At 49.2% G+C, this 25,355-nt stretch overlaps 1 protein-coding gene across 2 annotated transcripts in view; it reads right to left on the reverse strand.

The window, feature by feature from the left end:
- Positions 1-25,355, reverse strand: part of LOC135505269 (zinc finger MIZ domain-containing protein 1-like) — a 341,310-nt gene that overhangs the window by 66,837 nt on the left and 249,118 nt on the right. Inside the window, exon 1 of one of the 2 annotated variants that reach the window (XM_064924480.1) lies at positions 14,333-14,657. The exons of the other annotated variant lie outside the window; for it this stretch is intronic. The gene's annotated coding sequence lies outside the window, so the exon portion shown is untranslated. Of the gene's footprint in view, positions 1-14,332; positions 14,658-25,355 lie in introns of those variants that run through there. 2 annotated transcript variants of the gene reach the window in all.

Below are 25,355 nucleotides of genomic sequence, written 5' to 3' on the forward strand. Positions count from 1 at the left end.
AACCAGAGACGACCACCACAGGACACAACCAGAGACGACCACCACAGGACACAACCAGAGACGACCACCACTTGACAAAACCAGAGACGACCACCACAGGACAAAACCAGAGACGACCACCACAGGACACAACCAGAGACGACCACCACAGGACACAACCAGAGACGACCACCACAGGACACAACCAGAGACGACCATCACAGGACAAAACTAGAGACGACCACCACAGGACACAACCAGAGACGACCACCACAGGACACAACCAGAGACGACCACCACAGGACACAACCAGAGACGACCACAGGACACAACCAGAGACGACCACCACAGGACACAATCAGAGACGACCACCACTTGACAAAACCAGAGACGACCACCACAGGACAAAACCAGAGACGACCACCACAGGACACAACCAGAGACGACCACCACAGGACACAACCAGAGACGACCACCACAGGACACAACCAGAGACGACCACCACAGGACACAACCAGAGACGACCACCACAGGACACAACCAGAGACGACCACCACAGGACAAAACCAGAGACGACCACCACAGGACAAAACCAGAGACGACCACCACAGGACAAAACCAGAGACGACCACCACAGGACACAACCAGAGACGACCACCACAGGACACAACCAGAGACGACCACCACAGGACACAACCAGAGACGACCACCACAGGACACAACCAGAGACGACCACCACAGGACACAACCAGAGACGACCACCACAGGACACAACCAGAGACGACCACCACAGGACACAACCACCTAATCCCAGATATGTCGACTGAGAGACAGAAGGTCTATTATGCTGCTGGACCTCTAACCTAGAAGTAGGACACCTTGTCCAAGACACAACAGCCCACAGGTCAGCTTGATGTACAGGATACCCCCTGGACAGGACACTAGTCTATCTCCTGTTTCTGTAGTGAGACAGCTTGATGTACCAGGACACCAACTGGACACTAGTCTATCTCCTGTTTCTGTAGTGAGACAGCTTGATGTACCAGGACACCCCCTGGACAGGACACTAGTCTATCTCCTGTTTCTGTAGTGAGGCAGCTTGATGTACCAGGACACCAACTGGACACTAGTCTATATCCTGTTTCTGTAGTGAGACAGCTTGATGTACAGTATACCTAGGACATCAAAAAAATTAAACAAACATTGCATAGCATAGCATTCTTCGATTTAAAAACAATAGGTACACACAGTTGAAGTTGGAAATTTACATACACCTTAGCCAAATACATTTAAACTCAGTTTTTCACAATTTCTGACATTTAATCCTAGTAAAAATGTCCTGTCTTAGGTCAGTTGGATCACCACTTTATTTTAAGAATGTGAAATGTCAGAATAATAGTAGAGAGAATTATTTATTTCAGCTTTTATTTCTTTCATCACATTCCCAGTGGGCCAGAAGTTTACATACACTCAATTAGTATTTGGAAGTATTGCCTTTAAATTGTTTAACTTGGGTCAAACATTTCGGGTAGCCTTCCACAAGCTTCCCACAATAAGTTGGGTAAATTTTGACCCATTCCTCCTGACAGAGCCGGTGTAACGGAGTCAGGTTTGTAGGCCTCCTTGCTCGCACACACTTTTTCAGTTCTGCCCACAAATGTTCTATATGATTGAGGTCAGGGCTTTGTGATGGCCACTCCAATACCTTGACTTTGTTGTCCTTAACCTCTTGAAACTCCCCATCCCGGATCCGGGATTGTGACTAAGCCTCAGGCTCATTAGCATAACGCAACGTTAACGATTTCTGAAAATCGCAAATAAAATTAAAATAATGCGTTTGCTCTCAAGCTTAGCCTTTTCTTAACAACACTGTCATCTCAGATTTTCAAAATATGCTTTTGAACCATAGAAATTGACTAATTTGTGTAAGAGTATGCAAAGCTAGCATAGCATTTTGTGTAGCATGTAGCACGCAACATTTTCACAAAAGCCAGATAACCAAATAAATAAAATCATTTACCTTTGAAGAGCTTCTGATGTTTTCAATGAGGAGACTCCCAGCCACATACCAAATGCGCAGTGTTTCCTGAAAGCGTCTGTGTGTAGGAGAAATCGTTCCGTTTTCTACATTGCGCCTGGCTACCGAAACGAACCGAAATGCAGTCACCTACAACGTGAAACTTTTTCCGGATTAACTACATAATATCGACCGAAACATGGCAAACGTTGTTTGGAATCAATCCTCAAGGTGTTTTTTCACATATCTCTTCATTGACATGCAGTTCGTGGAAGCTTGCTTCTCTCTCTGTGCCCCATGGAAAAATACTGGCAGGTGACTTTTGCGCACCAATTTCGGCGCAGGACACCGGGCGGACACGTGGTAAATGTGGTCTCTTATGGTCAATCTTCCAACGATCTGCCTACAAATACGTCACAATGCTGCAGACACCTTGGGGAAACGACAGAAAGGGCAGACTCATTCCTCTTGCGTTCACAGCCATATAAGGAGATCATGAAAGACAGAGCCTCAAAAATCCTTGTCATTTCCTGGATGCCAAGTCATCTTGGTTTTGCCTGAAGCTCACGTTCTAGGGCACGCACAGAGAAGATATTTGTATTTCTGGACACGTCAGAGTGTTTTCTTTCGAACAGTAGCAATTATATGCATAGTCGAGCATCTTTTTGTGACAAAATATCTTGTTTAAAACGGGAACGTTTTTCTTCCAAAAATGAAATAGCGCCACCATAAGTGTAAGAGGTTAAGCCATTTTGCCACAACTTTGGAAGTATGCTTGGGGTCATTGTCCATTTGGAAGACCCATTTGCGACCAAGCTTTAACTTCCTGACTGATGTCTTGAGATGTTGCTTCAATATATCCGCATACTTTTCCTCTCTCATGTAGCCATCTATTTTGTGAAGTGCACCAGTCCCTCCTGCAGCAAAGCACCCCCACAACATGATGCTGCCACCCCCGTGCTTCATGGTTGGGACGGTGTTCTTTGGTTTGCAAGCCTTCCCCTTTGTCCTCCAAACATAACAATGGTCATTATGGCCAAACAGTTCTATTTTTTTTTCATCAGAAGAGAGGACATTTCTCTAAAAAGCACGATCTTTGTCCCCATGTGCAGTTGCAAACCGTAGTCTGGCTTTTCTTATGGCGGTTTGGATCAGTGGCTTCCTTGCTGAGCGGCATTTCAGGTTATGTCACGTTCGTCGAAATGATCGGACCAAGTGCAGCGTGGTGAGCGCACATTTCAGTTTATTTATAATGTCGCCAACAAAAACAGAAATAACAAACTAACGTAAAGCTACGTAGTGCTCGCAGGCCACTACACATAGACAAGTACCCACAATCACAGGTGGGAAAAAGGGCTGCCTAAGTATGATCCCCAATCAGAGACAACGATAGACAGCTGCCTCTGATTGGGGAACCACACTCGGCCAGAAACAAAGGAATAAAGAACATAGAATGCCCACCCAAACCACACCCTGACCAAACCAAATAGAGACATAAAAAGGCTCTTTAAGGTCAGGGCGTGACAGGTTATGTCGATATAGGAATTGTTTTATAGTGGAAATAGATACTTGTGTACTTGTTTCCTCCAGCATCTTCACGAGGTCCTTTGCTGTTGTTCTGGGATTGATTTGCACTTTTTGCACCAAAGTAAGTTCATCTCTCGGAGACAGAACGAGTCCCATGGTGTTTATACGTGCATACAATTGTTTGTACAGATGAATGTGGTACCTTCAGGCGTTTGGAAATTGCTCCCAAGGATGAACCAGACTTGTGGAGGTCTACACATTTTTTTCTGAGGTCTTGGCTGATTTCTTTAGATTTTCCCATGATGTCAAGCAAAGGGGTACTGAGTTTGAAGGTAGGCCTTGAAATACATCCACAGGTACACCTCCAATTGACTCAAATGATGTAAATTAGCCTATCAGAAGCTTCTAAAGCCATGACATAATTTTCTGGAATTTTCCAAGCTGTTTAAAGGCACAATCAACTTAGTGTATATAAACTTCTGACCCACTGGAATTGTGATACAGTAAATTTATTATATAAGTGAAATAATCTGTCTGTAAACAGTTGTTGGAAAAATGACTTGTGTCATGCACAAAGTAGATGTCCTAACCGAAGTTTGTGGAGTGGTTGAAAAACGAGTTTTAATGACTCCAACCTAAGTGTATGTCAACTTCCGACTTCAACTGTACCTAACAGGGGAACCCCCCCCCCCCCCACAGGGGAACCCCCCCCCCACAGGGGAACCCCTCCCCCCACAGGGGAACCCCCCCCACAGTGGAACTCCCCCCCCACAGTGCAACCCCCTCACAAGGGAACTCCTCCCCACGGTGAACCCCCCCCCCCCCCCCACAGGGGAACCCCCCCCCACAGGGGAATGCCCCCCCCCCCACAGGGGAACCCCCCCACAGGGGAACCCCCCCCACAGGGGAACCCCCCCACAGTGGAACTCCCCCCCCACAGTGCAACCCCCTCACAAGGGAACTCCTCCCCCACGGTGAACCCCCCCCCCACAGGGGAACCCCCCCCCCCTCACAAGGGAACTCCTCCCCCACAGTGGAGCCCCCCCCCCACAGTGCAACCCCCCTCACAAGGGAACTTCTCCCCCACAGTGGAGCCCCCCCCACAGTTCAACTGTACCTAAGGAAACAAATCTGACTCAACATCACCGGCGTAGTTATGTTATGACAGAAGCAAAATGATTCAACAACGTGTAAACAACCATGCTATCACAGACAGAACAGTTAAGCAGCCCCCCCCAAAAAAAAAAAAAAAAGCCTTCGGAACCTTCGCAACGCGTCCAATCAGAAAGCCACATCAGATGCACACACCATTTAATGTACGTCTGGTCCTATAAGACACGTCCACCAACACTGACAGAAAATTATCCCAAATGGCACCCAGGGCTCTGGTCAAAAGCAGTGCACTACACAGGGAATAGGGGGCCATTTGAGACACATTCTGTGATGGGGATGATTGATTGATTCAGCCGATGACATGATGTTTGTCGTATTGAACAGTACAGCACTGTGACACGGACAGGTACCTGAGTCTGTCAGACATCTTCTGCACGAGTTGGTTTCTGTAGGGTTTAAATATATAGGGTTCAGCATTTCACTAGCAATGTATAACAACATTTCTGATAGGTAGAATAACAATCAGAATGGATGAAGTACTTCGCAGAACCAACCGAATAGACTTAGTAGAACCAACATAATAGACTTAGCAGAACGAACAGAATAAACTTAGTAGAACCAACATAATAGACTTAGCAGAACCAACAGAATAGACTTAGTAGAACCAACATAATAGACTTAGCAGAACCAACAGAATAGACTTAGTAGAACCAACAGAATAGACTTAGTAGAACCAACAGAATAGACTTAGTAGAACCAACATAATAGACTTAGTAGAACCAACAGAATAGACTTAGTAGAACCAACAGAATAGACTTAGTAGAACCAACAGAATAGACTTAGTAGAACCAACATAATAGACTTAGCAGAACCAACAGAATATACTTAGTAGAACCAACAGAATAGACTTAGTAGAACCAACATAATAGACTTAGTAGAACCAACAGAATAGACTTAGTAGAACCAACAGAATAGACTTAGTAAAACCAACAGAATAGACTTAGTAGAACCAACAGAATAGACTTAGTAGAACCATCAGAATAGGCTTAGCAGAACCAACAGAATATATTTAGTATAACCAACATAATAGACTTAGTAGAACCAACATAATAGACTTAGCAGAACCAACAGAATAGACTTAGTAGAACCAACAGAATAGACTTAGTAGAACCAACAGAATAGGCTTAGTAGAACCAACAGAATAGGCTTAGTAGAACCAACAGAATAGGCTTAGTAGAACAAACAGAATAGACTTAGTAGAACCAACAGAATAGACTTAGTAGAACCAACATAATAGACTTAGTAGAACCAACAGAATATATTTAGTATAACCAACAGAATAGACTTAGTAGAACCAACAGAATAGACTTAGCAGAACCAACATAATAGACTTAATAGAAACAATAAAATAGATTTAGTAGAACCAACAGACTAGATTTAGTAGAACCAACAGACTAGATTTAGTAGAACCAACAGAATAGATTTAGTATAACCAACATAATATATTTAGTAGAACCAATAGAATAGATTTAGTAGAACCAACAGAATAGATTTAGTAGAACCAATAGAATAGATTTAGTAGAACCAACAGAATAGACTTAGTAGAACCAATAGAATAGATTTAGTATAACCAACATAATAGATTTAGTAGAACCAATAGAATAGATTTAGTAGAACCAACAGAATAGATTTAGTAGAACCAATAGAATAGATTTAGTAGAACCAATAGAATAGATTTAGTAGAACCAACAGAATAGACTTAGTAGAACCAATAGAATAGATTTAGTATAACCAACATAATAGATTTAGTAGAACCAATAGAATAGATTTAGTAGAACCAACAGAATAAATTTAGTAGAACCAATAGAATAGATTTAGTAGAACCAATAGAATAGATTTAGTAGAACCAACAGAATAGACTTAGTAGAACCAATAGAATAGATTTAGTAGAACCAATAGAATAGATTTAGTAGAAGCAATATAATAGATTTAGTAGAACCAACAGAATAGACTTAGTAAAACCAATAGAATAGATTTATTAGAACCAATAGAATAGATTTAGTAGAAGCAATATAATATATTTAGTAGAACCAACAGAATTGACTTAGTAGAACCAATAGAATAGATTTAGTAGAACCAACAGAATAGATTTAGTAGAAGCAATAGAATATATTTAGTAGAACCAACAGAATAGATTTAGTAGAACCAACAGAATAGATTTAGTAGAACCAACATAATAGATGTAGTAGAACCAATAGAATAGATTTAGTAGAACCAACAGAATATATTTATTAGAACCAACAGAATAGATGTAGTAGAACCAATAGAATAGATTTAGTAGAACCAACAGAATAGATTTAGTAGAAGCAACAGAATAGACTAGAATCCCAATCTCCATGTTAATCCCATTGTGAGAGATTGAACGGTGCAGTTGGGGTTTGGGTACAAGGTGAAATCAACGAGCATCCTATTAACCCTATCAACACCATCCACAGGTTAAGTGTCACCATACGGGGGAACATTTTAACATGTCCACCAAAGACTGAAATGTCAAAGATGGAATTGTAGAAGGTGAACAAGTGGCTGATAATTCAGTCCTCGCCGGGTTCAGATTAAAATATAAGGGCCCAATTATTTCATGTCTCTCTTTCCTGGTTTCCCTCCTTAATAACTGTGATCCAACCCTTAACCATCACACTACATCTCCCTCTCTGACTCACCCTCTTCTGAAATTAGTGGTTTGCAATACCTCTCTCTCTCGAACACACACTCTCTCTCTCTCTCTCTCTCTCTCTCACTAACACTCTCTCTCTCTACCTCTCTCTCTCTCTCTCTCTCTCTCACTAACACTCTCTCTCTCTCTCTCTCTCTCTCTCTCTCTCTCTCACTAACACTCTCTCTCTCTCTACTCTCTCTCTCTCTCTCTCTCTCACTAACACTCTCTCTCTCTCTACCTCTCTCCCTCTCTCTCTCTCTCTCTCTCTCACTAACACTCTCTCTCTCTCTACCTCTCTCTCTCTCGCTCTCTCACTAACACTCTCTCTCTCTCTCTACCTCTCTCTCTTTCTCTCTCTCTCCCCTTGAAAAGGAGCATGTGAGCAAATGAGTTGATCTGTACAGCAGCTAGGGATGAATTTGTTCAATTTATGGTCCACCCACACTGGGAGAAGGTGCAGTAATATATCCATTTATATTGTGGTATGAAGCCGTGGACGTGTCCTGCTGCTTTCATGGCCCATCTCCTCTCCAGGTATTTGAGCATGCTGTCACAGAGGGAGAAATGTGTACCTGCGTACCATTCTGAAGCGTGGTCCCTGTCTGTTTCTTATTGAAAAGGACATGACAAGGCAACAGCGATTTGATTTGAAGTTGAAGTACCAATCAGATCTTGAGTTACTCTGCACAGGGGAGGGACAAGAACAAAGGGTGTGATTTCACAACTTGGAAACTTCCCTGATATTGAGGAGAACAAGTGTTTCATTCAGCTCTACACAATTGGGTAATGAATGGGGGAGGACAACCAACTAAACCACACCACAAAGCCAGTCAGCCAGTCAGTTAATCAGTCAGTCAGTCAGTCAGTCAGTTAGATAGATAGATAGTCAACTAATCAGTCAGACAGACAGTCATTTAGTTATTAATCAGTCAGTCAGTTAATCAGTCAGTCAGTTAGTTACTCAGCCAGTCAGTCAGTTAGTTAGTTACTCAGTCAGTCAGTTAATCAGCCAGCCAGTTAGTTAATCAGTCAGTCAGTCAGTTAGTTACTCAGCCAGCCAGACAGTCAGTCAGTTAGTTACTCAGCCAGTCAGTTAGTTAATCAGTCAGTCAGTTAGTTACTCAGCCAGTCAGTTAGTTAATCAGTCAGTCAGTCAGAAAGTTACTCAGACAGTCAGTCAGTTAGTTAATCAGCCAGTCAGTCAGTTACTCAGCCAGTCAGTTAGTTACTCAGACAGTCAGTTAGTTACTCAGACAGTCAGTCAGCCAGTCAGTTAGTTACTCAGACAGTCAGTCAGCCAGTCAGTTAGTTAATCAGCCAGTCAGTCAGCCAGTCAGTTAGTTACTCAGACAGTCAGTCAGCCAGTCAGTCAGTCAGTCAGTTAGTCAGCCAGTCAGTTAGTTAATCAGCCAGCCAGTTAGTTAATCAGTCAGTCAGTTAGTTACTCAGCCAGTCAGTTAGTTAATCAGCCAGTCAGTTAGTTACTCAGCCAGTCAGTCAGTTACTCAGTCAGTCAGTTAGTTACTCAGCCAGTCAGTCAGTCAGTTAGTTAATCAGTCAGTCAGTCAGTCAGTCAGTTAGTTAGTTAGTTAATCAGTCAGTCAGTTAGTTACTCAGCCAGTCAGTCAGTTACTCAGTCAGTCAGTTAGTTAATCAGCCAGTCAGTCAGTCAGTTAGTTAATCAGTCAGTCAGTCAGTCAGTCAGTTAGTTAGTTAGTTAATCAGTCAGTCAGTCAGTCAGTCAGTTATTCAACCTGTCAGCCACTACTACTAACCCCCCACAGTGGGACACCTCCTCCCCCCCCACAGTGGGACACCCCCCCCCCCCCACAGTGGGACACCTCCTCCCTCCCCCCACAGTGGGACACCTCCTCCCCCCCCCCACAGTGGGGACACCTCCCCCCCCCCCCACAGTGGGACACCCCCCCCCCCCCACAGTGGGACAGCCCCCCCCACAGTGGGACACCTCCTCCCCCCCCCCACAGTGGGACACCTCCCCCCACAGTGGGACACCTCCTCTCCCCCCACCCCACAGTGGGACACCCCCCCCCCCCACAGTGGGACACCTCCTCCCCCCCACAGTGGAGCACCTCCCCCCCCACAGTGGGACACCCCCCCCCACAGTGGGACACCCCCCCACAGTGGGACACCTCCCCCCCCCCACAGTGGGACACCTCCCCCCCCCACAGTGGGACACCCCCCCCACAGTGGGACACCTCCCCCCCCCCCCACAGTGGGACACCTCCTCCCCCCACAGTGGGACACCTCCTCCCCCCACAGTGGGACACCTCCCCCCCCACAGTGGGACACCTCCTCCCTCCCCCACAGTGGGACACCTCCCCTCCCCCCCCACAGTGGGACACCCCCCCCCCCCACAGTGGGACACCCCCCCCCACAGTGGGACACCTCCCCCCACAGTGGGACACCTCCTCCCCCCCCACAGTGGGACACCCCCCCCCACAGTGGGACACCTCCTCCCCCCACAGTGGGACACCCCCCCCACAGTGGGACACCTCCCCCCCCACAGTGGGACACCTCCCCCCCCCACAGTGGGACACCTCCCCCCCCACAGTGGGACACCTCCTCCCTCCCCCACAGTGGGACACCTCCCCCCCCCACAGTGGGACACCTCCCTCCCTCCCCCACAGTGGGACACCTCCTCCCTCCCCCACAGTGGGACACCTCCCCCCCCCCCCCCCCACAGTGGGACACCTCCTCCCTCCCCCACAGTGGGACACCTCCTCCCTCCCCCACAGTGGGACACCCCCCCCCCACAGTGGGACACCTCCTCCCCGTCTTGTTGCTCCTCACATGTCTACAAATTCTTATTTGCAGGAATCAGGAAGAAAGGGCTTCTTCTTATTTTTGCACTACTCAGACCAGTCACTATTTTACAGCTTTCTGTGTCTCCCCCTCTTCCTCTCCCTCTCTCACTGTACTCCCTCCACTCTCTCTCCCCCTCTTCCTCTCCCTCTCTCACTGTACTCCCTCCACTCTCTCTCCCCCTCTTCCTCTCCCTCTCTCACTGTACTCCCTCCACTCTCTCTCCCCCTCTTCCTCTCCCTCTCTCACTGTACTCCCTCCACTCTCTCTCCCCCTCTTCCTCTCCCTCTCTCACTGTACTCCCTCCACTCTCTCTCCCCCTCTTCCTCTCCCTCTCTCACTGTACTCCCTCCACTCTCTCTCCCCCTCTTCCTCTCCCTCTCTCACTGTACTCCCTCCACTCTCTCTCCCCCTCTTCCTCTCCCTCTCTCACTGTACTCCCTCCACTCTCTCTCCCCCTCTTCCTCTCCCTCTCTCACTGTACTCCCTCCACTCTCTCTCCCCCTCTTCCTCTCCCTCTCTCACTGTACTCCCTCCACTCTCTCTCCCCCTCTTCCTCTCCCTCTCTCACTGTACTCCCTCCACTCTCTCTCCCCCTCTTCCTCATCCTCTCTCACTGTACTCCCTCCACTCTCTCTCTCTCTCTCTGGCAACCAATCCCCATGAGACAATAGCATGGCAGAACAAGAGGGTTAAGACTTTCAAAAAGGAAGCTTTGTTCATACAGCAGAGAGGAGGACTGGAGGACAGGAGGACAGACAGCAGAGAGGAGGATAGGAGGACAGACAGCAGAGAGGTGGACAGGAGGACAGACAGCAGAGAGGAGGATAGGAGGATAGACAGCAGAGAGGTGGACAGGAGGACAGACAGCAGAGAGGTGGACAGGAGGACAGACAGCAGAGAGGAGGACAGGAGGACAGACAGCAGAGAGGAGGACAGGAGGACAGGAGGACAGACAGCAGAGAGGAGGACAGGAGGACAGACAGCAGAGAGGTGGACAGGAGGACAGACAGCAGAGAGGAGGATAGGAGGATAGACAGCAGAGAGGTGGACAGGAGGACAGACAGCAGAGAGGAGGACAGGAGGACAGGAGGACAGACAGCAGAGAGGTGGACAGGAGGATAGACAGCAGAGAGGAGGATAGGAGGATAGACAGCAGAGAGGTGGACAGGAGGACAGACAGCAGAGAGGAGGACAGGAGGACAGGAGGACAGACAGCAGAGAGGAGGACAGGAGGACAGACAGCAGAGAGGTGGACAGGAGGACAGACAGCAGAGAGGAGGATAGGAGGATAGACAGCAGAGAGGTGGACAGGAGGACAGACAGCAGAGAGGAGGACAGGAGGACAGGAGGACAGACAGCAGAGAGGTGGACAGGAGGATAGACAGCAGAGAGGAGGACAGACAGCAGAGAGGAGGACAGGAGGACAGACAGCAGAGAGGAGGACAGGAGGATAGACAGCAGAGAGGAGGACAGACAGCAGAGAGGAGGACAGGAGGACAGACAGCAGAGAGGAGGACAGGAGGACAGACAGCAGAGAGGTGGACAGGAGGATAGACAGCAGAGAGGAGGACAGACAGCAGAGAGGAGGACAGGAGGACAGACAGCAGAGAGGAGGACAGGAGGATAGACAGCAGAGAGGAGGACAGACAGCAGAGAGGAGGACAGGAGGACAGACAGCAGAGAGGAGGACAGGAGGACAGACAGCAGAGAGGTGGACAGGAGGACAGACAGCAGAGAGGAGGACAGGAGGACAGACAGCAGAGAGGTGGACAGGAGGATAGACAGCAGAGAGGAGGACAGACAGCAGAGAGGAGGACAGGAGGACAGACAGCAGAGAGGAGGACAGGAGGACAGACAGCAGAGAGGTGGACAGGAGGACAGACAGCAGAGAGGAGGACAGGAGGACAGACAGCAGAGAGGTGGACAGGAGGATAGACAGCAGAGAGGTGGACAGGAGGACAGACAGCAGAGAGGAGGACAGGAGGACAGGAGGACAGACAGCAGAGAGGTGGACAGGAGGATAGACAGCAGAGAGGAGGACAGACAGCAGAGAGGAGGACAGGAGGACAGACAGCAGAGAGGAGGACAGGAGGACAGACAGCAGAGAGGAGGACAGGAGGACAGACAGCAGAGAGGAGGACAGGAGGACAGACAGCAGAGAGGTGGACAGGAGGATAGACAGCAGAGAGGAGGACAGACAGCAGAGAGGAGGACAGGAGGACAGACAGCAGAGAGGAGGACAGGAGGATAGACAGCAGAGAGGAGGACAGACAGCAGAGAGGAGGACAGGAGGACAGACAGCAGAGAGGAGGACAGGAGGACAGACAGCAGAGAGGTGGACAGGAGGACAGACAGCAGAGAGGAGGACAGGAGGACAGACAGCAGAGAGGTGGACAGGAGGATAGACAGCAGAGAGGAGGACAGACAGCAGAGAGGAGGACAGGAGGACAGACAGCAGAGAGGAGGACAGGAGGACAGACAGCAGAGAGGTGGACAGGAGGACAGACAGCAGAGAGGAGGACAGGAGGACAGACAGCAGAGAGGTGGACAGGAGGACAGACAGCAGAGAGGAGGACAGGAGGACAGACAGCAGAGAGGAGGACAGGAGGACAGACAGCAGAGAGGAGGACAGGAGGATAGACAGCAGAGAGGAGGACAGACAGCAGAGAGGAGGACAGGAGGACAGACAGCAGAGAGGAGGACAGACAGCAGAGAGGAGGACAGGAGGACAGACAGCAGAGAGGAGGACAGGAGGACAGACAGCAGAGAGGAGGACTGGAGGACAGACAGCAGAGAGGAGGACAGACAGCAGAGAGGAGGACAGACAGCAGAGAGGAGGACAGGAGGACAGACAGCAGAGAGGAGGACAGACAGCAGAGAGGAGGACTGGAGGACAGACAGCAGAGAGGAGGACAGACAGCAGAGAGGAGGACAGGAGGACAGACAGCAGAGAGGAGGACAGGAGGACAGACAGCAGAGAGGAGGATAGGAGGATAGACAGCAGAGAGGAGGACAGACAGCAGAGAGGAGGACAGACAGCAGAGAGGAGGACAGGAGGACAGACAGCAGAGAGGAGGACAGACAGCAGAGAGGAGGACAGACAGCAGAGAGGAGGACAGGAGGACAGACAGCAGAGAGGAGGACAGACAGCAGAGAGGAGGACAGACAGCAGAGAGGAGGACAGGAGGACAGGAGGACAGACAGCAGAGAGGAGGACAGACAGCAGAGAGGAGGACAGGAGGACAGACAGCAGAGAGGAGGACAGACAGCAGAGAGGAGGACAGACAGCAGAGAGGAGGACAGGAGGACAGACAGCAGAGAGGAGGACAGACAGCAGAGAGGAGGACAGACAGCAGAGAGGAGGACAGGAGGACAGACAGCAGAGAGGAGGACAGACAGCAGAGAGGAGGACAGACAGCAGAGAGGAGGACAGGAGGACAGGAGGACAGACAGCAGAGAGGAGGACAGGAGGACAGACAGCAGAGAGGAGGACAGACAGCAGAGAGGAGGACAGGAGGACAGACAGCAGAGAGGAGGACTGGAGGACAGACAGCAGAGAGGAGGACTGGAGGACAGGAGGACAGACAGCAGAGAGGAGGACTGGAGGACGGGATCATAGAGAATGTCTCAGTCTACTCTAGAACATAAAGGACCTGGTTTTCTGCTGCTGCCGCTCAAGGGTTAAAGAGAGAGAGAGAGATAGCGAAGGAAGGAGAGAGGGGGGGGGGGGGCAGAGAGAGAGGGAGAGAGGGGTGTGGGGGGGCAGAGAGAGAGGGAGAGAGGGGTGTGGGGGGGACAGAGAGAGAGGGAGAGAGAGGAGTGGGGGGGACAGAGAGAGGGAGAGAGAGGAGTGGGGGGGACAGAGAGAGAGGGAGAGAGAGGAGTTGGGGGACAGAGAGAGAGGGAGAGAGAGGAGTTGGGGGACAGAGAGAGAGGGAGAGAGGGGTGGGGGGGCAGAGAGAGAGGGAGAGAGAGGAGTGGGGGGGACAGAGAGAGAGGGAGAGAGAGGAGTGGGGGGGGCAGAGAGAGAGGGAGAGAGAGGAGTGGGGGGGACAGAGAGAGAGGGAGAGAGAGGAGTGGGGGGGACAGAGAGAGGGAGAGAGAGGAGTGGGGGGACAGAGAGAGAGGGAGAACTAAATGTTTTATTTCCTCACCTCTGTTGTATCTTCCTGCAGCCGTTGCTGTTATAGATGTATCCTCTCTGTCTACTGAGCCATTGCCTGCCCTCCCAATAAACACATCACACAGACACACAGCCACACAGCCAGAAGAGAGCAGAACCACACACAGACAAGCAGGCTCGGCAGCTCACATTTCAAACTTGCAAAAGGGGGGGTGGTGCCTAATGTGCTAGACAGCCTGTATCTTGGACCGAGTCCAGAGATACAGGCATAAAGAAGAAACCACGATCAATTCATTTAAAACAGAGTTTGTTCCGGAAAGAGCAGAGCTACTGGTCGGCTCCTCTTCAACAGCAGGGACAGGATTGGTTTCAGATGAGTAGATTGAGCTGAGATTTTATCCCTTTCCTTCTTCTTCTCTGCTATTCTCTAACGTAGCATACAGTTGAATTAATCCATCAACTTGACATCCTAAGTAACGGCAACCAGGGAGGATTCTGGGAGAGTAGGAGGCAGGGTTGAGAGACTAAGGAGCATGCATCCTGTATGGCACCCTATTCCCTATATAGTGCACTACTTTAGACCAGAGCCCTATGGAACCCTGTTCCCTATATAGTGCACTACTTTAGACCAGAGCCCTATGGAACCCTGTTCCCTATATAGTGCACTACTTTAGACCAGAGCCCTATGGAACCCTGTTCCCTATATAGTGCACTACTTTAGACCAGAGCCCTATGGAACCCTGTTCCCTATATAGTGCACTACTTTAGACCAGAGCCCTATGGCACCCTATTCCCTATATAGTGCACAACTTTAGACCAGAGCCCTATGGAACCCTGTTCCCTATATAGTGCACTACTTTAGACCAGAGCCCTATGGAACCCTGTTCCCTATATAGTGCACTACTTTAGACCAGAGCCCTATGGAACCCTGTTCCCTATATAGTGCACTACTTTAGACCAGAGCCCTATGGAACCCTGTTCCCTATATAGTGCACTACTTTAGACCAGAGCCCTATGGAACCCTGTTCCCTATATAGTGCACTACTTTAGACCAGAGCCCTATGGCACCCTATTCCCTATATAGTGCACAACTTTAGACCAGAGCCCTATGGAACCCTGTTCCCTATATAGTGCACTACTTTAGACCAGAGCCTGGGTCCTGGGGAAAAGTAGTGCACTATATAGGGAATAGGGTGCCATTTGGGATACAAACACCCTGGACAGGACAGGACAGGACTGGACAGGACAGGACAGGACTGGACAGGACTGGACAGGACAGGACTGGACAGGACTGGACAGGACTGGACAGGACTGGACAGGACAGGACTGGACAGGACAGGACTGGACAGGACAGGACTGGACAGGACAGGACAGGACTGGACAGGACTGGACAGGACTGGACAGGACAGGACTGGACAGGACAGGACTGGACAGGACAGGACAGGACTGGACAGGACTGGACAGGACAGGACTGGACAGGACAGGACTGGACAGGACAGGACTGGACAGGACAGGACTGGACAGGACTGGACAGGACAGGACAGGACTGGACAGGACAAGACAGTACAAGACAGGACAAGGCAGGACAGGACTGGACAGGACAGGACTGGACAGGACAGGACTGGACTGGACAGGACTGGACAGGACTGGACAGGACAGGACTGGACAGGACAGGACTGGACAGGACAGGACTGGACAGGACAGGACTGGACAGGACTGGACAGGACTGGACAGGACTGGACAGGACAGGACAGGACAGGACTGGACAGGACTGGACAGGACTGGACAGGACTGGACAGGACAGGACAGGACAGGACTGGACAGGACAAGACAGTACAAGACAGGACAGGACTGGACAGGACAGGACTGGACAGGACAGGACAGGACAGGACAGGACTGGACAGGACAAGACAGTACAAGACAGGACAAGGCAGGACAGGACTGGACAGGACAGGACTGGACAGGACTGGACAGGACAGGACTGGACAGGACTGGACAAGGCAGGACAGGACAGGACAGGACTGGACAGGACTGGACAGGACAGGACAGGACTGGACAGGACAGGGCAGGACAGGACTGGACTGGAAATGACATGGCAGGGCAGGACAGGACAGGACAGGACATGGCAGGGCAGGACAGGACTGGACAGGACAGGACAGGACTGGACAGGACTGGACAGGACTGGACAGGACTGGACAGGACAGGACAGGACAGGACTGGACAGGACAGGAAATGACATGGCGTGCAGGACTGGACTGGACAGGACTGGACAGTACAGGACAGGACTGGACAGGACAGGACAGGACTGGACAGGACATGGCAGGGCAGGACTGGACAGGACAGGACAGGACTGGACAAGGCAGGACAGGACAGGACAGGACAGGACTGGACAGGACTGGACAGGACAGGACAGGACTGGAAATGACATGGCAGGACAGGACAGGACAGGACAGGACTGGACAGGACAGGACTGGACAGGACAGGACATGGCAGGGCAGGACTGGACAGGACAGGACTGGAAATGACATGGCAGGACAGGACAGGACAGGACTGGACAGGACATGACAGGACAGGACTGGACAGGACAGGACTGGAAATGACATGGCAGGGCAGGACTGGACAGGACAGGACAGGACTGGACAAGGCAGGACAGGACAGGACAGGACTGGACAAGGCAGGACAGGACAGGACTGGACAAGGCAGGACAGGACAGGACAGGACTGGACAGGACTGGACAGGACAGGACAGGACAGGACTGGACAGGACAGGACAGGGCAGGACAGGACTGGACTGGAAATTACATGGCAGGGCAGGACAGGACAGGACAGGACATGGCAGGGCAGGACAGGACTGGACAAGGCAGGACAGGACAGGACAGGACTGGACAGGACAGGACAGGACATGGCAGGGCAGGACAGGACTGGACAAGGCAGGACAGGACAGGACTGGACAGGACTGGACAGGACAGGACAGGACTGGACAGGACAGGACATGGCAGGGCAGGGCAGGACAGGACATGGCAGGGCAGGGCAGGGCAGGACAGGACAGGACAGGACAGGACTGGACAGGACAAGACAGGACAAGGCAGGACAGGACAGGACTGGACAGGACAGGACTGGACAGGACAGGACTGGACTGGACAGGACAGGACTGGACAGGACTGGACAGGACAGGACTGGACAGGACTGGACAGGACAGGACAGGACTGGACAGGACTGGACAGGACTGGACAGGACTGGACAGGACAGGACAGGACAGGACAGGACAGGAAATGACATGGCAGGGCAGGACTGGACTGGACAGGACTGGACAGGACAGGACAGGACTGGACAGGACTGGACAGGACAGGACTGGAAATGACATGGCAGGGCAGGACAGGACTGGACAAGGCAGGACAGGACAGGACAGGACTGGAAATGACATGGCAGGGCAGGACAGGACTGGACAGGACTGGAAATGACATGGCAGGGCAGGGCAGGACTGGACTGGACTGGACAGGACTGGAAATGACATGGCAGGGCAGGACAGGACTGGACAAGGCAGGACAGGACAGGACAGGACTGGAAATGACATGGCAGGGCAGGACAGGACTGGACAAGGCAGGACAGGACAGGACTGGACAAGGCAGGACAGGACAGGACTGGAAATGACATGGCAGGGCAGGACAGGACTGGACAAGGCAGGACAGGACAGGACTAGACAAGGCAGGACAGGACAGGACAGGACTGGACAAGGCAGGACAGGACAGGACTGGACAGGACTGGAAATGACATGGCAGGGCAGGACAGGACTGGACAAGGCAGGACAGGACAGGGAAGGGTTGGGCTTGTCTGTATGTGTGCTTGGGAGGGGAGGGGCTGTGTGAGCAACCAGCCTTGGATAAATAATTACACAACTATAAACGTGTAAACGGCAAGCAGTCAATCAATAATATACTACGTTACTTCACAATCAATATTTTCTTGATATTCAGCAGCAATTCATTAAAAGCAAATTGTTAAATTAGTGCCACTAATCTAATGGATAAAATACAAAAACGGACATTTTAATTCCAGACATGGTTAACGAAATCACTTTTAATGAACGGACATCATGTCGTCCCATTGAGCTACTACACATAATTAGCTAGCTCGTATACTCCATAAGGAAACACAGTGTCGTCCCATTGAGCTACTACACATAATTAGCTAGCTCGTATACTCCATAAGGAAACACAGTGTACTCCCATTGAGCTACTACACATAATTAGCTAGCTCGTATACTCCATAAGGAAACACAGTGTCGTCCCATTGAGCTACTACACATAATTAGCTAGCTCGTATACTCCATAAGGAAACACAGTGTCGTCCCATTGAGCTACTACACATAATTAGCTAGCTCGTATACTCCATAAGGAAACACTCCTCAGTAAAAGGCACATGACGGCCCACTTGGAGTTTGCCAAAAGGCACCTAAAGACTCTCAGACCATGAAGAACAAGATTCTCTGGTCTGATGAAACCAAGATTGAACTCTTTGTGTCACGTCTGGAGGAAACCTGGCACTATCCCTACGGTGAAGCATGGTGGTGGCAGCATTATGTTGTGGGGATGTTTTTCAGCGGCAGGTACTGGGAGAGTAGGGTCAAAGATGAAAGTACAGAGATCCTTGATGAAAACCTGCGACAGACCACACTGGGGCGAAGGTTAAACTTCCAACAGGACAACAACCCTAAGCACACAGCCAAGACAATGCAGGAGTGGCTTCGGGACAAGTCTCTGAATGTCCTGAGTGGCCCAGCCAGAGCCCGGACTTGAACCCGATCTAATATCTCTTTTGGAACCTGAAAAGAGCTGTGCAGCGACGCTCCTCATCCAACCTGACAGAGTGTGAGAGGATCTGCAGAGAAGAATGGGAGAAACTCCCCAAATACGGGCGTGCCACGTTTGTAGCGTCAATACCCAAGAACACTCAAGGCTGTAATCACTGCCAAAAGGTGCTTCAACAAAGTACTTAGTGAAGGTTCTGAATACTTATGTAAATGTGATTTCAGGTTTTTATTTGTAATAAATTTGCCAAAATTTTTGCTTTATCACTATGGGCTATAATGTGTAGATGAGGGAACATTTTAGTAATGGCTGTAACGTAATAACATTCCGAAAAAGTCAAGGGGTCTGAATACTTTCTGAAAATAACTGCATATGAAGCATGGTGACTGATTTGGGATCAAATAAATACACTATGCATGACAGTCTCTAGTTGGCAGAAGAGGAGGTTAGTAGTTGACAGAAGGTTGGTAGTTGACAGAGGGTTGCTAGTTGACAGAAGGTTTGTAGTTGACAGAAGGCTGGTAGTTGACAGGAGGTTGGTCATTGACAGAAGGTTGGTAGTTGAGAGATGGTTGGTAGTTGACAGAAGGCTGGTAGTTGACAGGAGGTTGGTCGTTGACAGAAGGTTGGTAGTTGACAGAAGGTTGGTAGTTGACAGGAGGTTGGTAGTTGACAGGAGGTTGGTCGTTGACAGGAGGTTGGTCGTTGACAGGAGGTTGGTCGTTGACAGGAGGCTGGTAGTTGACAGGAGGTTGGTCGTTGACAGAAGGTTGGTAGTTGACAGAAGGTTGGTAGTTGACAGGAGGTTGGTAGTTGACAGGAGGTTGGTAGTTGACAGAAGGATGGTAGTTGACAGAAGGTTGGAAGTTGACAGAAGGTTGGAAGTTGACAGAAGGTTGGTAGTTGACAGGAGGTTGGTAGTTGACAGAGGGTTGGTAGTTGACAGAGGGTTGGTAGTTGACAGGAGGTTGGTAGTTGACAGAAGGTTGGTAGTTTACATAAGATGAGGTTGGTAGTTGACAGGAGGTTGGTAGTTGACAGGAGGTTGGTAGTTGACAGGAGGTTGGTAGTTGACAGGAGGTTGGTAGTTGACAGGAGGTTGGTAGTTGACAGGAGGTTGGTAGTTGACAGGAGGTTGGTAGTTGACAGAAGGTTGGTAGTTGACAGGAGGTTGGTAGTTGACAGGAGGTTGGTCGTTGACAGGAGGTTGGTCGTTGACAGGAGGTTGGTCGTTGACAGGAGGCTGGTAGTTGACAGGAGGTTGGTCGTTGACAGAAGGTTGGTAGTTGACAGAAGGTTGGTAGTTGACAGGAGGTTGGTAGTTGACAGGAGGTTGGTAGTTGACAGGAGGTTGGTAGTTGACAGGAGGTTGGTAGTTGACAGGAGGTTGGTAGTTGACAGGAGGTTGGTAGTTAACAGGAGGTTGGTAGTTGACAGGAGGTTGGTAGTTGACAGGAGGTTGGTAGTTGACAGGAGGTTGGAGGTTGACAGGAGGTTGGTAGTTTGTAAGTCGCTCTGGATAAGAGCGTCTGCTAAATGACTTAAATGTAAATGTAAATGTAGTTGACAGGAGGTTGGTAGTTGACAGGAGGTTGGTAGTTGACAGGAGGTTGGTAGTTGACAGGAGGTTGGTAGTTGACAGGAGGTTGGTCGTTGACAGGAGGTTGGTCGTTGACAGGAGGTTGGTAGTTGACAGGAGGTTGGTAGTTGACAGGAGGTTGGTAGTTGACAGGAGGTTGGTAGTTGACAGGAGGTTGGTCGTTGACAGGAGGTTGGTCGTTGACAGGAGGTTGGTAGTTGACAGGAGGTTGGTAGTTGACAGGAGGTTGGTAGTTGACAGGAGGTTGGTAGTTGACAGGAGGTAGGTAGTTGACAGGAGGTTGGTAGTTGACAGGAGGTTGGTCGTTGACAGGAGGTTGGTCGTTGACAGGAGGTTGGTAGTTGACAGGAGGTTGGTAGTTGACAGGAGGTTGGTAGTTGACAGGAGGCTGGTAGTTGACAGGAGGTTGGTAGTTGACAGGAGGTTGGTAGTTGACAGGAGGTTGGTAGTTGACAGGAGGTTGGTAGTTTACAGGAGGTTGGTAGTTGACAGGAGGTTGGTAGTTGACAGGAGGTTGGTAGTTGACAGGAGGTTGGTCGTTGACAGGAGGTTGGTCGTTGACAGGAGGTTGGTAGTTGACAGGAGGTTGGTAGTTGACAGGAGGTTGGTAGTTGACAGGAGGTTGGTAGTTGACAGGAGGCTGGTAGTTGACAGGAGGTTGGTAGTTGACAGGAGGTTGGTAGTTGACAGGAGGTTGGTAGTTGACAGGAGGTTGGTAGTTGACAGGAGGTTGGTAGTTGACAGAAGGTTGGTAGTTGACAGAATGGGAACTGAGAGAGAACTTAGTTCCCATTGCTTCTGTCCTGAGAGAGAACTCAGTTCCCATTGCTTCTGTCCTGAGAGAGAACTTAGTTCCCATTGCTTCTGTCCTGAGAGAGAACTTAGTTCCCAATGCTTCTGTCCTGAGAGAGAACTTAGTTCCCATTGCTTCTGTCCTGAGAGAGATCTTAGTTCCCATTGCTTCTGTCCTGAGAGAGATCTTAGTTCCCATTGCTTCTGTCCTGAGAGAGAACTTAGTTCCCAATGCTTCTGTCCTGAGAGAGAACTTAGTTCCCATTGCTTCTGTCCTGAGAGAGAACTTAGTTCCCATTGCTTCTGTCCTGAGAGAGAACTTAGTTCCCATTGCTTCTGTCCTGAGAGAGAACTTAGTTCCCATTGCTTCTGTCCTGAGAGAGAACTTAGTTCCCATTGCTTCTGTCCTGAGAGAGAACTTAGTTCCCTGACACACTCTTGAACTCTGTCCAATTCTCTCTGACATTCAAATATGTTTAAGGCAGAGGCCACTAACAGTGTGTTTAGGGATCTCATGTTATTTCCTAAATCCACAACTAAACTATCAGTTCATGTGACTCAGAATCCGGTCAAAACAGTTTGGTGAAGAGAGAGAGAAAGAGTGAGAGCACTCTCTTAGGAGAGAAATTATAGCCCTTCAGGTTTGTGTCTATGCGATCGACCGACCGCTGTCCTATCTGTAAAGTTACAACATGAGACTTTACCACGGCTCGATGACAACATGTCTGACTTCATGTCTTCAGCAGTCTCTGACTGGCACACAAGGCATGACAGTCTACCACGTATCCATCAGAATGCTACCAGAGTCAAGCATAGTAGGTTTTCTGTTCTCCCCGATTATTAATTGCACCCATCTGCCGTCCCAGGTGTAAATCAGTCCCTGATTAGAGGGTCCAGATTTGAATTTGAGGGCTCCAGAAGGAATAGGCTGAACCTCCCTCCTACTCTTGACTGCTTAGGCTAATTGTCAAGTTTCTCTGTTGTACAAAGAGAGACACAAAACATTTAACATTCCGCCTAAAACCACCTCCTGCACTATTCATGCTTGGGCTGGTTTTCTGAAAACCTAGAAAGACAAGTTCTAAAGTCGCAGCTTAAACCCAATGCATGACTCGTGAAAACAGCACAGCAAGGGACAAAGCAACGAACAACATAACCTACCTATCTCGTCAGATACTCAGAGAGAGATAGAGAGAGACAAGGGGAGAGGGATAGATAGAGAGAGAGTTGGTAGTTGACCGAAGGTTGGTAGTTGACAGAAGGTTGGAAGTTGACAGAAGAAGAGGTTGGTAGTTGACAGAAGGTTGGTAGTTGACAGAAAGTTGGTAGTTGACAGAAGAGGAAGTTCATAGTTGACAGAAGGTTGATAGTTGATAGAAGGTTGGTACCGCTTGGGTTGTGCCGTGGCGGAGATGGGGTTATATCCTTCCTGTTTGGCCCTGTCCGGGGGTGTCCTCGGATGGGGCCACACTGTCTCCTGACCCCTCCTGTCTTAGCCTCCAGTATTTATGCTGCAGTAGTTTATGTGTCGGGGGGCTAGGGTCAGTTTGTTATATCTGGAGTACTTCTCCTGTCCTATCCGGTGTCCTGTGTGAATTTAAGTGTGCTCTCTCTAATTCTCTCTTTCTTTCTCTCTCTCGGAGGACCTGAGCCCTAGGACCATGCCTCAGGACTACCTGACATGATGACTCCTTGCTGTCCCCAGTCCACCTGGCCGTGCTGCTGCTCCAGTTTCAACTGTTCTGCCTTATTATTATTTGACCATGCTGGTCATTTATGAACATTTGAACATCTTGGCCATGTTCTGTTATAATCTCCACCCGGCACAGCCAGAAGAGGACTGGTCACCACACATAGCCTGGTTCCTCTCTAGGTTTCTTCCTAGGTCCTAGGTTTTGGCCTTTCGAGGGAGTTTTTCCTAGCAGTTGACAGAAGGTTGGTAGGTGATATAAGGTTGGTAGTTGACAGAAGAAAAGGTTGGTAGTTGACAGAAGGTTGGTAGTTGACAGAAGGCAGGTAGTTGACAGGAGAGGAGGTTGGTAGTTGACAGAAGAGGTGGTTGGTAGTTGACAGTAAAGAGGTTGGTAGTTGACAGAAGGATGGTAGTTGATAGAAGGTTGGTAGTTGACAGAAGAAGAGGTTGGTAGTTGACAGAAGGTTGGTAGTTTACAGAAGAAGAGGTTGGTAGTTGACAGAAGGATGGTAGTTGACAGAAGGTTGGAAGTTGACAGAAGGTTGGAAGTTGACAGAAGGTTGGTAGTTGACAGGAGGTTGGTAGTTGACAGGAGGTTGGTAGTTGACAGAGGGTTGGTAGTTGACAGAGGGTTGGTAGTTGACAGGAGGTTGGTAGTTGACAGAAGGTTGGTAGTTTACATAAGATGAGGTTGACAGAAGACAGAAGGTTGGTAGTTGACAGAAGGTTGGTAGTTGACAGAAGGTTGATAGTTTACATAAGATGAGGTTGGTAGTTGACAGAAGGTTGGTAGTTGACAGAAGGTTGGTAGTTGAGAGGAGAGGAGGTTGGTAGTTTACAGAAGAGGTGGTTGGTAGTTGACAGAAGGTTGGTAGTTGACAAAAGGTTGGTAGTTGACAGAAGGTTGTTAGTTGACAGAAGGTTGGTAGTTGCCAGAAGCCTGGTAATTTACAGAAGGTTGGTAGTTGATAGAAGGTTGGTAGTTGATAGAAGGTTGGTAGTTGCCAGAAGGTTGGTAGTTGCCAGAAGGTTGGTAGTTTAGAGGGTTGGTAGTTGACAGAATGTTGCTAGTTGATAGAAGGTTGGTAGTTGACAGAAGGTTGGTAGTTGACAGGTAGTTGGTAGTTGACATAGGGTTGGTAGTTGAGAGAAGGTTGGTAGTTGACAGAAAGTTGGTAGTTGACAGAAGAGGTAGTTGGTAGTTGACAGAAGGTTGGTAGTTGACAGAAGGTTGGTAGTTGACAGGAGAGGAGTTTGGTAGTTGACAGTAAAGGAGGTTGGTATTTGACAGAAGGATGGTAGTTGACAGAATGTTGGTCGTTTAAAGGGTTGGACGTTGACAGAGGGTTGGTAGTTGACAGAAGAGTGGTAGTTGACAGAAGGTTGGTAGTTGACAGAAGGTTGGTAGTTGACATAAGATGAGGTTGGTAGTTGACAGAAGAGTCGGTTGGTAGTTTACAGAAGAGGAGGGTTGGTAGTTGACAGAAGGTTGGTTGCTGACAAAAGGTTGGTAGTTGACAAAAGGTTGGTAGATGACAGAAGTTTGGTAGTTGACAAAAGGTTGGTAATTGACAAAAGGTTTGTAGTTGACAGAAGGTTGGTAGTTGACAGAAGGCTGGCGGTTTACAGAAGGCTGGTAGTTTACAGAAGGTTGGTAGTTGATAGAAGGTTGGTAGTTGATAGAAGGTTGGTAGTTGTCAGAAGGTTGGTAGTTTAGAGGGTTGGTAGTTGACAGAATGTTGGTAGTTGACAGAAGGTTGGTAGTTGACAGGTGGTTGGTAGTTGACAGAGGGTTGGTAGTTGAGAGAAGGTTGGTAGTTGACAGGAGAGGAGTTTGGAAGTTGACAGAAGAGGTGGTTGGTAGATGACAGTAAAGGAGGTTGGTAGTTGACAGAAGGATGGTAGTTGACAGAAGGTTGGTAGTTGACAGAAGAGTGGAAGTTGACAGAAGGTTGGTAGTTGACAGAAGGTTGGTAGTTGACAGAAGGTCGGTAGTTGACAGAAGGTTGGTAGTTGACAAAAGGTTGGTAGTTGACAAAAGGTTGGTAGTTGACAAAAGGTTGGTAGTTGACAAAAGGTTGGTAGTTGACAGAAGGTTGGTGGTTGACAGAAGGTTGGTAGTTGACAAAAGGTTGGTAGTTGACAAAAGGTTGGTAGTTGAC

The sequence above is a fragment of the Oncorhynchus masou genome, chromosome 18, assembly GCF_036934945.1.
Source record: "Oncorhynchus masou masou isolate Uvic2021 chromosome 18, UVic_Omas_1.1, whole genome shotgun sequence".
Classification (NCBI taxonomy): Eukaryota; Metazoa; Chordata; class Actinopteri; order Salmoniformes; family Salmonidae; genus Oncorhynchus; species Oncorhynchus masou.